Genomic DNA, 13,289 nt, shown 5'->3' with positions numbered 1-13,289 from the left:
AAAAAGTTTTTGAGCAACATGTTTCTAATACGTGTACTTTCCCTTTGCTGCCGTCCGCAGTACCAATGTAGCAAGAGCGTATTGGCTGATGGTACAAGGCCAGACCAGTTACTCATCCAGACTATTGGCCCTGTAATCACTGATATCTGTTTTCGTGAACCATAAATTGTATTTAGTAAATAATGAGATTCCTTTACCACCCCGTCTTCAGAGATGCGTATGCATTACATTCTGAATCATCATCCGTTCCTATGTTGTTTGTTTGGTCTGTGCTTCTGGCTTCCTTCACATTCTTTCTTACTCAATTATTTCAATCTTCCATCTAAATTTAGAAGTGTTTCTGAGTCGTTCGTAGCATAGGGTATGGGTTAGGTACACTTCAGATAGTATTTGATTCCTTGTTTTGATTTACTTCAGCCTCTACTCTAATGAAGTCCCCTTAAATGTACAATTTATGCTAAATCAGATAGTCTGATAGAATTTCCACTTTACTTCTTGCTCACTTTACTATTCTGTATCTTACCCCTTCGTATTCTACTTTTCCATTTTTCTAAGTTTTAGTTTGTGTTCTTCCCTAGTGAACTGTGATCTGAGTTCCTATTGTAACTTGATGTTCTATTTCGACATGTGGTTCATAAATATTGACCTACTCATGTCTTCTGTGCATAAATATATTGGCGTAATGGATGGCTATATGGAATGCAGCTGTTACAGCGTAATATTTAACGGCAGTGGACACGAACTGTTAACATACACTACTGGCCATTAAAATCGCTACACCAAGAAGAAATGCAGATGATAAACGGGTATTCACTAAACAAATATATTTTGACAAATATATTTTGACATGTGATTACATTTTCACGCAATTTGGGTCCATAGATCCTGGGAAATCAGTACACAGATCAACCACCTCAGGCTTTAATAACGGCCTTGATAGGCCTGGGCATTGAGTCAAACAGAGCTTGGATGGGGTGTACAGGTACAGCTGCCCTTGCAGCTTCAACACGGGACCACAGTTCATCAAGAGTAGTGACTGGCATATTGTGACGAGCCAGTTGCTCGACCACCATTAACCAGACGTTTTCAATTGGTGAGGGATCTGAAGAATGTGCTGGACAGAGCAGCAGTCGAACATTTTCTGTATATAGAAAGGCCCGTACAGAACCTGCAACATGCGGTCGTGCATTATCCTGCTGACATGTAGGGTTTCGCAGGGATCGAGTGAAGGGTAGAGTCACGGGTCATAATACATCTGAAATGTAACGCCCACTGTTCAAAGTGCAGTCAATGGGAACAAGAGGAAACCGAGACGTGTAACCAATGGCACCCCATACCATCACGCCGGCTGATACGCCAGTATGGCGATGATGAATACATGCTTCCAATGTGCGTTCACCGCGATGTCGCCAACCACAGATGCGACCATCATGATGTTGCAAACAGAACCTGGATTCATCCGGAAAGATGACGTTTTGCCATTCGTGCACCCAGGTTCGTCGTTGAGTACACCATCGCAGGCGCTTCTGTCTGTGATGAAGCGTCAAGGGTAGCCGCAGCCATGGTTTCCGAGCTGATAGTCCATCCTGCTGCGAACGTCGTCGAACTGTTCGTGCAGATGGTTGTTGTCTTGCAAACGTCGCAATCTGTCGACTCAGGGATCGAAACGTGGCTGCACGATCCGTTACAGCCATGCGGATAAGATCCCTGTCATCTCGACTGCTAGTACTACGAGGCCGTTTGGATCCAGTACGGCGTTCCGTATTACCATCGTGAACCCACCGATTCCATGTTCTGCTAACAGTCATTGAATCTCGACCGAAGCGACCTGCAATATTGCGACACGATAAGCCGCAATCGCGATAGGCTACAATCCGACCTTTATCAAAGTCGGAAACGTGATGGTACGCATTTCTTCTCCTTACATGAGGCATCACAACTACGTTTTACTAGGTAACGCCGGTCAACTGCTGTTTGTGTATGAGAAATCGGTTAGAAACTTTCCTCATGTCAGCACGTTGCAGGTGTCGCCACCGGCGCCAACCTTATGTGAATGCTCTGAAAAGCTAATCATTTACCTATCACAGCATCTTCTTCCTGTCGGTTAGATTTCGCGTCTGTAGGACGTCATCTTCGTGGTGTAGCAATTTCAATGGCCAGTAGTGTATATAACCCCCTCTCTTTCCCTTCCAGTAAGCCACTTCCGTTGAGAAGAAGTACGTATTTAGTCTTCACTTTCTTAAGTTTGCAAAGTACATGATATCTAATATCAATTAAGGACTTTTTTATTTAATGGAATTTAAAACTGAAATTCCATTTAACGAAAGGCCGAGAAAAATTTAAGCGTGTTGTGGCACAATAGTAGGTTGTGGGAAAAAATAGTGATTTAGGTATTAAAATTAATTATATGTAATTCTTATAACATTAAGAAAGGGAACGTGAACGAAGCATCGAACAGTTCTGACGGAATTATATGTACATAGAGAGTCCGTCAACTATCCATAGCTTCTGTCTCGGTATCTTTGACTGATCTTCGCTTAATGATTTACTGACTTTTCGCCTGCACATAAATAACAACAATCTAAGGATTATTGCAAAATGTATCAATCTTTCGTGATCAAAGCCACCAAGCACCGTCAGTCAGGCCACAGACTGGCATCGAGGACTGACCGACCTGCGTGTCATCCTCTGACAATGGCATCATCCGGATGCAGTGTGGTAGGGTGGGGTCGGCGTACTACACTTCCGGCCGTTGTCGAATTAGCAGACCTGCTGCCGATATTACATGGTAAGTTCGACGGCTATTCCTTTATTAATGTCCGATCGGTCTCGAAATGGAAACCTTAAGATTTCCTTTCATTATTAATTCTGACGGGAACGTGTATGGGTAAGTGCTAGGGAGTTAGCCAACTTATTAAAATAATTAAGCAATTTCTTAAATAAATAATTTTTATAAATACATTAACTTTTTTTGGTGCTCTTGACATTGTCTTCTGTGTAAGGTCCGCTCTGAGTCTTTTACCCGACAGTGGATAGCTCTTCAAACTAAAACTTCTTTTGTCTTACTTGGAAAACATTTACTCATCGAACAAATGGCACTTAATGGACCATTTATGTGAATTTAATGAACACAGAACTTTTCGCCGTTTCAATATGCAGTATTGCTAAGGATGAATTTTAACATATAATGAAACAAACATCAAGTAACATCACTACATTCAATTATCACTCATAAACAATAAATTACATCAGTTGCTTTATGCAACAGCATGCCAGTGCGCCCAATGTGATTGCGCCTTATACGAATAATAGTGGAGGTGAGCCGTATAAATCTGCCGTAATCACAGAAAAACGTCCGTCTTCGCTCGCTCCTAAAACAGAAAAGTGTCGTCCCCTTCACAAAAACAGCTGAGCAACGTAATTCAACTTTTGTTTCTGGGATTGTATCCTAAAGTTGATACAAACGTTCAGAATACTTAATTTTTAATTAATTCATAATTTATTTACAACTTCTAGAATCGTATGTAAATTCTACTTTTGCCGCAGATGTGTCTTTGAAAAACAAGAGTGTAAATCCCACGATGCTTTGCAAAGGCGTATTGAACAACGTCTTTAGTACGCCTCTCGATCGCGTCTAGTCGCTCTTTTCATATCTAAACGTACAATACAGACGTAAAGATGGCTAGAAAATGGAGTCTCCCACCGTTTATGAGTGCCTGCTGAGAGATTTCGCCTGATTTCATGCAGCTCACATGACGCAACTCTCAAGCATTTCCTTTCTTCATGACTTTCAAATGATTCAAATGGCTCTGAGTACTATGGGACTTAACTTCTGAGGTCATCAGTCCCTTAGAACTTAGAACTACTTAAACCTAGCTAACCTAAGGACATCACACACATCCATTCCAGAGGCAGGATTCGAACCTGCGACCGTAGCGGTCGCTCGGTTCCAGACTGAAGCGTCTAGAACTGCTCGGCCACACCGGCCGGCCTTCATGACTTTCTTCACCCACACATTGCAGAGGCAATCAAAATGCTCTTGCACTGTTTTCTATGGGAAGTGTTTTACCGCAACCTATGCGACCCTAATTTGGCCACGTTCACTTGAACCGCTGGCTAAAAAGACAACATTTTGGCAGAGATCTGCAGATCAGTGCATAAAATTGGCGAAAAGCGCATGCGGCTGCTTTCTATGACGAGGGTATTGGAAAGTAGGCACAACGCTACCAGACATGTCTAAGATTGAGTGGCGACCACGTAGAGAACTAGCTGGAAGGCTTAGCCAACTGCAAATAAAATACTTAATACACGAACATCCCTCGTATCTCTTCTGTTCATCATTAAACTGAGTGCACGCCTGCCAGTCTTCCCACCAAGGAAAAAATTTTCTGGCAATACCGGTAATTGAATCCGGATCCTCCGTATGGCATACAGTCACGGTTATCATTCTGCAACAGAGGCAGACCATGGCCACCAACGATCAATATTTTCAGGTCAGTGACGAGTAAAATATAAATGGGGTGTCGATCCAAGAGTGTTGCTCATTACTCTTATGGCACTGTGGGTGCATCTATTGCCAAAAATGTTGTCTATGTGTCGAGAGTATCTGCACACCTGAATAAGATGGACATCGCAGGTAACGAGTCGGCTCGTGCTGTAATGGATTGCCTGTGGCCAGCACTAGTACAGGAACTCTATACCACCTCAGGTAATGCGTCCAACCCCACCTATGCCACCTAACGTGCACCGGTCCATTTCGTCATGTACTGAGAGGATGAAAATGGGAACTGACTCCCGCCACCCATTGTGAGGATCGTGGCCCATCAGGAGATGTTTGAGATGGAGGAAAAGCTTCAGACAAAGGACGCAGTTCCTGGTGTATTTTCATCAGAGCAACAGGTGGAAAGATGGAGAAAAGTACTGGTGAAGGGGATTCCTGTAACAGTGAGCTGCCCTAGTCTGAGTGGCAAACTTTGACCAAGATGAGGCTGAGAGTGCAGTGCTGGAATACCAAAATGTAGAAACGGTGTCTCCCCTCCTCCCGAATGAAGCACACGGTCTGTGCCAATGCGGCGAGCTGCAAAGTCACCGTCACGTGGTGCAGAGCCGTCTGCTGCATGAGCCTTTCACACACCGGAAGTTCTTTCTAGAATTACCAACAAGGCCATTTCGGGCGAAATTTCGTGGAAAAAGTTAGCTTAACCCTTTCATCGTTGATTGGAGTCAAGTATTGTATTAAAGTAATACACAGCTTTGGGAGATGGGACGTCCATATGCAGCTATTCGGACTGAAACTAATGTAATGAACTGTTTTCTTCACTGATCCCTCGAAACGCACCAATGTTGCTTGACGGTTAAATGAGTAACGAATTGTGAATGGACAACCTAAAACATATTCTTCTGCAAAACAATTAATCAAACAATGACTCGTTAGCCCCTACGTGCACCAACACGTATAATAAATTGTAATGGAACAAAATCACAGTTTACAGCGCCTCGGCAATGCGGGGTTGGATTTCTTATATGTTGGCTATAATGCAGTCCAGAGACCACTCAGTTGATCTATCGTATTAAATATACAGAAATGCAGTCACAAGTTCAATAAATGTAAGCAGGAATTTGTCGTGAAATAAAGTTCACTACCCACACTTTTGTTTCCTTTTTTATCTTGGTTTAATTTTCTTCTTTTATTTTAACAAACGGACTCTAACTAAAAAGGTAAAGTGCCATTTATCACATTATTAATCGTTTATTACTGCAGTATTAACAGTCTGAGTGAGGACTTATTTAACCGAACAGCTTCATATGTTTGTGAAAACTTCCGAAGATTTAAGAAAAGTAGTTAAAATTCCTTTAGCGCAAGTCTAAAGTTAAAGTTGCGTAAATGCTAACTAAACGAATGCTTTCAATAAAGTATTTCTGGGTTCGTCACCGCATTGTCAATATGTATAAAACTATAGACGTTTAGGTCCTTGTTGCAAGGTACCTTCTGAATGGTGTTTTTGTCTACAGTGAACAAAGAAGGCACCTTGCAACAAGGACCGAAACGTCGGTAGTTTTATACATATTGACAATGCGGTTACCATCCCAGAAATACTTTATTGAACGTGACAGTCACTGAAGCCTATGCTTATATTTAAAGAAGTACCATTCGCAGATCACTCTCAAAACTAACTTCAGAAAAGATTTTTAAGTTAGACTAGGTCACTAACTTCAAATATTCAAAGCCTACATGTTGAAAATATTTTAGAATACACACCATTGACATACGCTAATCTCACAAGTCCATGACCAAACACTTAGAAATATACTGGGGGTGTAAATTAAAAAACGTATTAAGTCACATTCGAGTTTTATTAAATACACTATGCATTTCAAACCCTGTTGGTCCATCATCAGCAGTAAATCGTCTTAATACGTGAGTTTTAACTTTTTAACACCGTGATAGATTGGTTTCTCCATCCTGTTCATGCATATCACTCCACTCAAGAGGCATCTTTGTAAGCACATTTTTGTGTACGCTATGTAATGAAAACATAAATTTCGAAAAATACAGAAATATAGGAGCAAAAGTCGTTATAGTTACAGAAGTATATCTAATAAGCGGTAAGAAATATATTCGGCGAGGTGTTCTCGGGTTGAGAACGTAAAACTCAGGTAGACGCGCAACACACAGCTTACGACTAATTACTGTACCTGAATTTATGAAGGAGCGAGAGCATGCTGTGAGAAAAAAGTGGGCGGAGGGCTATGGCTACGTGCTAGGTAATTCCGTGGCTGCAGAACCAGCGCTGACACGAGCGAAAACCTGTGTGTGATTGATTATCGACGCCCCGCCAGCCACGGACAGTGGGGATAAAAGAGAGAAAAATGAATGCAAGCCGGTCGGCAGTAATTCATCCGGGTAGCTCGTAAAAATGGCGAAACGTATTTAACGCTTCAGTGGCAACTCATTTTTTTGGGAGGTTGTCTACCTAATTATGATTAAGCAGTGGTCCAAACAACTGGAGGTAACTGGAATAGGGTAAAATGTGAGATCACTTTGTGGACATCTAAATATCACTGAACAGTATAAGAATTAGAAAAAAGTATTCCCCAATGCCATTGTATGTATTAGTGGACTGACTCTGAATCTCTTTTAATTCGCGAAAGTGATATTTATTGGTAAAATAACACTAAGGTTCATGAAAAAATTGTTAAGTCCTTCGTGGCCACTTGCTGGCACATTGCTAGTTGGCTTATGTCCCCCGATCTTCGGTCGACGTTTGGGTGTAACGATTTTCCTGTCTTTCTTAGGAGAACAATAACTTCTCATGCGAGATCACTATAAAAAATCTTTACTGTAGATAACTGGTTTCTGTAAAACTAAGTTACCAACTTCAGAGCTTCATCAAGGCTATTGCAAACATCTTGTGCCATGTACACAAAAAACCTTTGCATTGACTTTCCAGGTACATAAAACATGCAATGAGTGATATGTTAGCACGTCAAAATTAAAATTACTATGTACATCACAGTTCACCAAAACATCGTTCCTATAACATAACATGTCATTCCTACCAGGGTGCCACAACACTTACTTTCGCCAGAACGACGGACTCGTATTGTCAAAGATACGTCCTATACTGCTGGTGTTGTGTCGGACGGCAACATCATTGACATACCTCTGCGCCGCAGACAAAACGTACGCCTCATCAGAATCACTGTGTGACACGGAACGTGAAAGCTACCTAGCACCATCTATGCCATAACATACCGACTACACACTGATCAGCCAGAACACTATGACCGCCTACCTAATAGCCAGTATATCCACTTTTGTCACCGATAAAAGCGTCTTCGCGTCGTGGAATGGAAGCATTGAGGCCTTGATGTATCGCTGGAGGGAGAGGGAGAGGTGGACTCTGACGCCACATTCAGTCACATCCCAGATGTGTTCGATTGGACTTAGGTTTAGTGAGTTGGGGTCGCCTTCCGACATGGCCCATTATCTTGTTGAAAAATGCCACTGCCATCGGGAAACGTAATCATCATGAACTGTTTCACGTCGTCCGCAACCTGTGTACGATACTCCTCAGTAGCCATGGTTCCTTGCACGAGCTCCACGGGAACCATGGACGCCCACGTGAATGCTCTCCAGAACATAATGGAGCCGCCGTTAGCTTGTCTGTGTCTCGCAGTGCAGGTGTCAATGAGCTGTTCCCCTAAAAGACGACAGATTCACGCCATCTTATCAGCATGATGAAGAAGGTATCGGGATTCTTCACATAATGTCATGCTCTGCGCTGCGTCAAGGATCAGTACAGATGGTCACATGCCGATACATCGTTGTAGCCGACGCCGTGGTGTTAACTTGGACATATGCATGACTGCACTGTGTGTTCAGACGCGTCTGTACTCTGCCCAGCACTGAAGTCTAATGTTAGTTCCGCCACAGTTCATCCACTGTCCTGTTTTACTAATCTGCCCAGCTTACGTCGTCCGACATCTGTAATGAGGGGTAGCTGCCCAACCCCACAACGTATGGAATTAGTTTCACATTGGTATGGCCACGTGTTGAAGACATTCACCACAGCAACTCCTACAGCACCCGACAAGTCGTGCAGTCTCCAAAACACTCGTACTGAGCCCGTGAGCCATCACAATCTACCCTCGGTCCAAGTGAGATAGATTGCGCGTTCCCCATTCTGCACACGGACAGCACGTTCGCTGATACTACATGCGCCATGCGGGTGTCTGACTGGCAGCTATTCCGCGCCAGGTGACGCTGCTATCGTCTGGATCGGTTTATGTCGCTAGTAGGTCGATGATAATAATGTTCTGACTCAAAATTGTTAAGGCTTTCGTGGCCACTTGTTGACAAACTTCCTATTGGCTTCTGTCTCGGGTTCTTCGGCCGACGTTCATCTAATGATTTTTCTGACGTTTCTCCAGCACGAGTGGCTGGCATTGTCAAAGCTTCACCCTCCATTGCCGGTGGTGAACTGGAGGCGAGCTCGCGGCCGCAGACTGTACCTGGCGCGCCAACGTCCGAGGGCTTCTCCGCGGTCATTTCCAGTGCGGTTCTCCTCTTGCTACCTGCGACGGTCCTTCGCTGCAGTACGGGAAGCCAAGATCCGTTTACCTTAAGGCTTTCCTCTTTCTTGTTGAAACTGTTCGCGTGTTTTTGGATTTCTACCGCTTCTCTGAACAAGCGCGTGTGATAGTGTTCCTCTACAGCCAGAACTTCCGTGTCGGCGAATTTTATTACGTGGTCGGTCTCATTCAGTGCATGCTCTGCCACGGCCGATTTCTCCACCTGCCCCAACCTGCAATGTCGCTTATGCTCTTTGATCCTGGTGCTAATTGATCGTCCAGTCATTCCGACATAAACTTTTCCGCATGTGCATGGTATACGGTATATTCCCGACATTGCAAGTGGGTCTCTTTTCTCCTTCGCCGGTCTAAGACACACTTTGATCTTCCTTGTCGGTTTGAAAATCGTCTTTACGCCGTGTTTGCGCAATGTACGACCGATTCTGTCCGTCACTCTGGGAATGTATGGCAGAAAGGCCGTACCCGACATTTCTTTTTCTGGTTCCTTACTTCGCCGAGTGTTTAGCTCTGTTACACTCCTAATGTAATTTGTGGAGGACCCATTGCTCCTCAGAACAGTTTCCAGGTGTTGCATTTCTCGTTTGAGGTGTTGAGGCTCACATACTCGTCCTGCTCTCGTTACGAGCGTACTAATCATGCCTCTTTTCTGGCTCGGGTGGTGGTTTGACAGTTTGTGCAGGTATCGGTCCGTGTGTGTCGGTTTTCGATACACGCTGTGTCCCAGGTTTTCGACGTCCCTTGTGACCAGCACATCTAGAAATGGCAATTTCTTGTCATTTTCGACTTCCATGGTAAATGTTATGTTGGCATGGAGGCTGTTCAGGTGTCTTAGGAAGTTACCGAGCTGTTCTTCACCATGGCTCCACACCACGAGAGTATCATCGACGTACCTGTACCACACCTTAGGTTTGCAAGTCGCCGAGTACAGTGCCTGTGCTTCGAATTGTTCCATGAAGAAGTTGGCCACCACTGGACTGAGAGGACTACCCATGGCGACGCCTTCCAGCTGTTCGTAGAAATCTCCATTCTACGTGAAACAGTTCGTGGTGAGACATGCATGGAGGAGCTTTTTGATGTCTTGCGGGAACATGGAACCGATGTGCTCCAGATCGTCACTGAGTGGCACTTTCGTAAATAACGAAACAACATCAAAACTGACCAGGATGCCGTTTGGCGCAAGTTTCAGTTTCTTCAGCTTCTCAATGAAATGTCCTGAGTCCTTAATGTATGTGTCGGTCTTCCCCACGTGTGGCTGGAGCAGAGAGGCCAAGTATTTTGCCAGTTTATACTTTGGTGAGCCAGGAGCGCTAGCGATCGGTCTCAGTGGAACGTTGTTCTTATGGATCTTGGGTAATCCATACAGCCGAGGTGGTAGGGCTTCTGTATTGCGCAGGTTTCTCTGTCTGTCCGCCGGCAGAGAAGACGCCTTGATTATCGATTCGTATTCCGAGTGATACGCTCCGTCGGATCTGCGCTTAGTTTTCGGTACGTCGTCGGATCTAATAGGTCTCGGATCTTTTGCTCATAATTTTCGGTCTTCATTACGACTTGACAAGCTTTGACAATGCCAGCCACTCGTGTTGGCGAAACGTCAGAAAAATTATTAGATGAACGTCGGCCGAAGAACCCGAGACAGAAGCCAATAGGCAGTTTGTCAATGTTCTTACTCATCGTTGTGTATGTTTGCCACATGCGAAACATTTGGCTTTGGGGCACGGGCAATGAGCCCTGTCGTGTGTTGTAAATCAACGCTGGAAAAACTTCCCTGATGGTTGGCTGATTCAGTGGAGAGGACTAAACAGCGAGGTCGTCGGTCTCGTCGGATTATTGAAGAATTAGAGAAATCACGGAAAACCTAAATCAGGATGGCCGGATTCGTGTCTTAACCGCCGTCCTCCCGAATGCCAGTCCAGTGTGCCGCTAACCAATGCACCGCCTCGCTCGAGGTACTTCCCTGATTGTGCGGGCTCCGCCGTGGTCTGACGATGCGATTGGTTTGCACATAACTCAGACGTCCGCTGGCGCTTGACCTGACCGGTGGGAGGAGGGGCTGGTGGCCGGAGGAGGGGAGGGTCTGCCCTCAGTTACATCGGCAATGTCCTGTGACTCAGTAATTGACAATACTGTGCTGACACGCAAACGTCCAGATGTCAGACACTCAGATCCGTGCCAAACGTTGTACGTAAATAGACGATCAACCAAAACATCGAATTAGGTCGTGTCATGTGTTGTCGCCAAAGTAGAACATGCGTAAACGGTAATTTGAAATAACACCAGAACTGCGGAGCATGGGATAGGTGCATCTGTGAGTGATAGTTTTTGAGATCACGCATGGGTGAGTTGATACAGCGTGAGGTAGTCGTGCTAAGAGATTCTCGTTCAAACCCATCTGATGTGCGGACAGCAGCTAAAACACCTACTTGGGCATCATCCTTTGTTGCATGTCGTGATTGACGTTTCACATGTGGCTTAACACTTCCTGTTTCCTTAAATAACGTAAATATCCGGAGAACTGTCCAGAAAGTTGGATGATGTCGTTCAGGATACCGAGCAGCGTACATAGCACATACCCGTTGGGCATTTTGATCACAATAACCATACATCAACATGATATCGACCTTTTCCGCAATTGGTAAACGGTCCATTTTAACACGGGTACTGTATCACGAAGCAAATACTGTCCACACTGGCGGAATGTTACGTGATACCATGTGCTTTCGTTCTTTGTAGCTTTGTCGTGTGATGCTTATTTCGTGAGATATTTGGCCCGGTCACTATCAATGGACCAGCCCGTATATCATATAGTAGTGGTGTCAGGAAGCTTCCTTGAGGTAAGCTATTGTTTTGTCTCATGCACCTACAGTCCTTGCCAGTAAGGCTTAAGTAGAATCTCCTCTTGCCAATACAGTGGTAACCGATGCGGTCACTACCCGTGGATCACGGGGTTGCGGGTTCGATTACCGGCTTGTTGGGCATTTTCTCTGCCCAGGGACTGGGTGCCTGTGTTGTCCTCATCATTCCATCATCACTCTTGAAAGTGGCTAGATTTGACTGTGTACAGATTGGGAATGTGCACGGATGCTGAGGACAGCCCAGTCGAGCGCCCCACAAACCAAACATCATGATCACCATCATCGTAGCGGTCAGACGGTGCTCTTACGTTACATGATCAAATTCAATCGACAGCTTTCTATGGCTAAGTGTGTGATATGTGTCTGTCACGCTGACGAAGACCAATCCAAATATCTTGTTAAAATCCGACCTCGATACGTGGCCTTAGTTTCAGAAGATATCCAGCATGATTTCCCAGGCCGGAAACCAGCTTTCCCGTTTACTGACATAGTGTCAACCCTGCTGATAATGTCCTGAAAAATCAGTTTCATTACTTCGTTAACATTCTCCCCTGCTATGGGTCCAATGATTTTTTTCTGTCTGTTTCCTGCTTTTCTTTCTGTTTAAAATTCTGTATATGAGTGGTAAATTCCCTGGATCCATTCCCTGTAGATGTTGGTTACATTTCTTCTTGTTTCCAACCAGTCTTTCTTTTGTACTCCAAATTTTCAACTCCTTCGAATATCTTCATTTCGCATTCCCTGTAGATGTTGGTTACATTTCTTCTTGTTTCCAACCAGTCTTTCTTTTGTACTCCAAATTTTCAACTCCTTCGAATATCTTCATTTCACATTTTATCTGCTCTGTAACATCCATTCGCTGCTCTCAGAAATCTCATTTCCATTCCTCTTATTCGTTTTTCTTGTTTTTCATTCAATATCCACGATTCCGTTCGATGGAATAGTGTTGCAAAACATCTGTTGTATAAAATTTAAATCGTGTTTCTCTCCGTATGTTGTGACCTGAAACTCCATTTCTGTTCCACAGATACTTATAAATCTATTTAATTTAATCTGCATATCTTCTTAGTATTCATACGATGTTTTACAGCCATGTTAGTTAAAGTATTTTACCTGTCCAATAGGTGTAATCTTAGTATTCACTAAATGTTTTCCACTGCATGCCACACACCTGAATGTACTAGATTTAATATTATCCTTCACATATTTCATTTAGTTTATAAATTCCTTTTTGTTAATCGCTCTTTTGTTGATAGCCTTACTTTAGCTTTATCGAATTGCTTAGTTTTATCCCAGTGTTTATAACAGACTTCCGTCTACGAAGCTCATTGTCAACGTACT

This window comes from Schistocerca piceifrons, chromosome 6, assembly GCF_021461385.2.
Source record: "Schistocerca piceifrons isolate TAMUIC-IGC-003096 chromosome 6, iqSchPice1.1, whole genome shotgun sequence".
In the NCBI taxonomy this organism is placed as follows: domain Eukaryota; kingdom Metazoa; phylum Arthropoda; class Insecta; order Orthoptera; family Acrididae; genus Schistocerca; species Schistocerca piceifrons.
The sequence above is the reverse complement of the archived record's forward strand: the minus strand, read 5'-3'. Positions refer to the sequence as shown.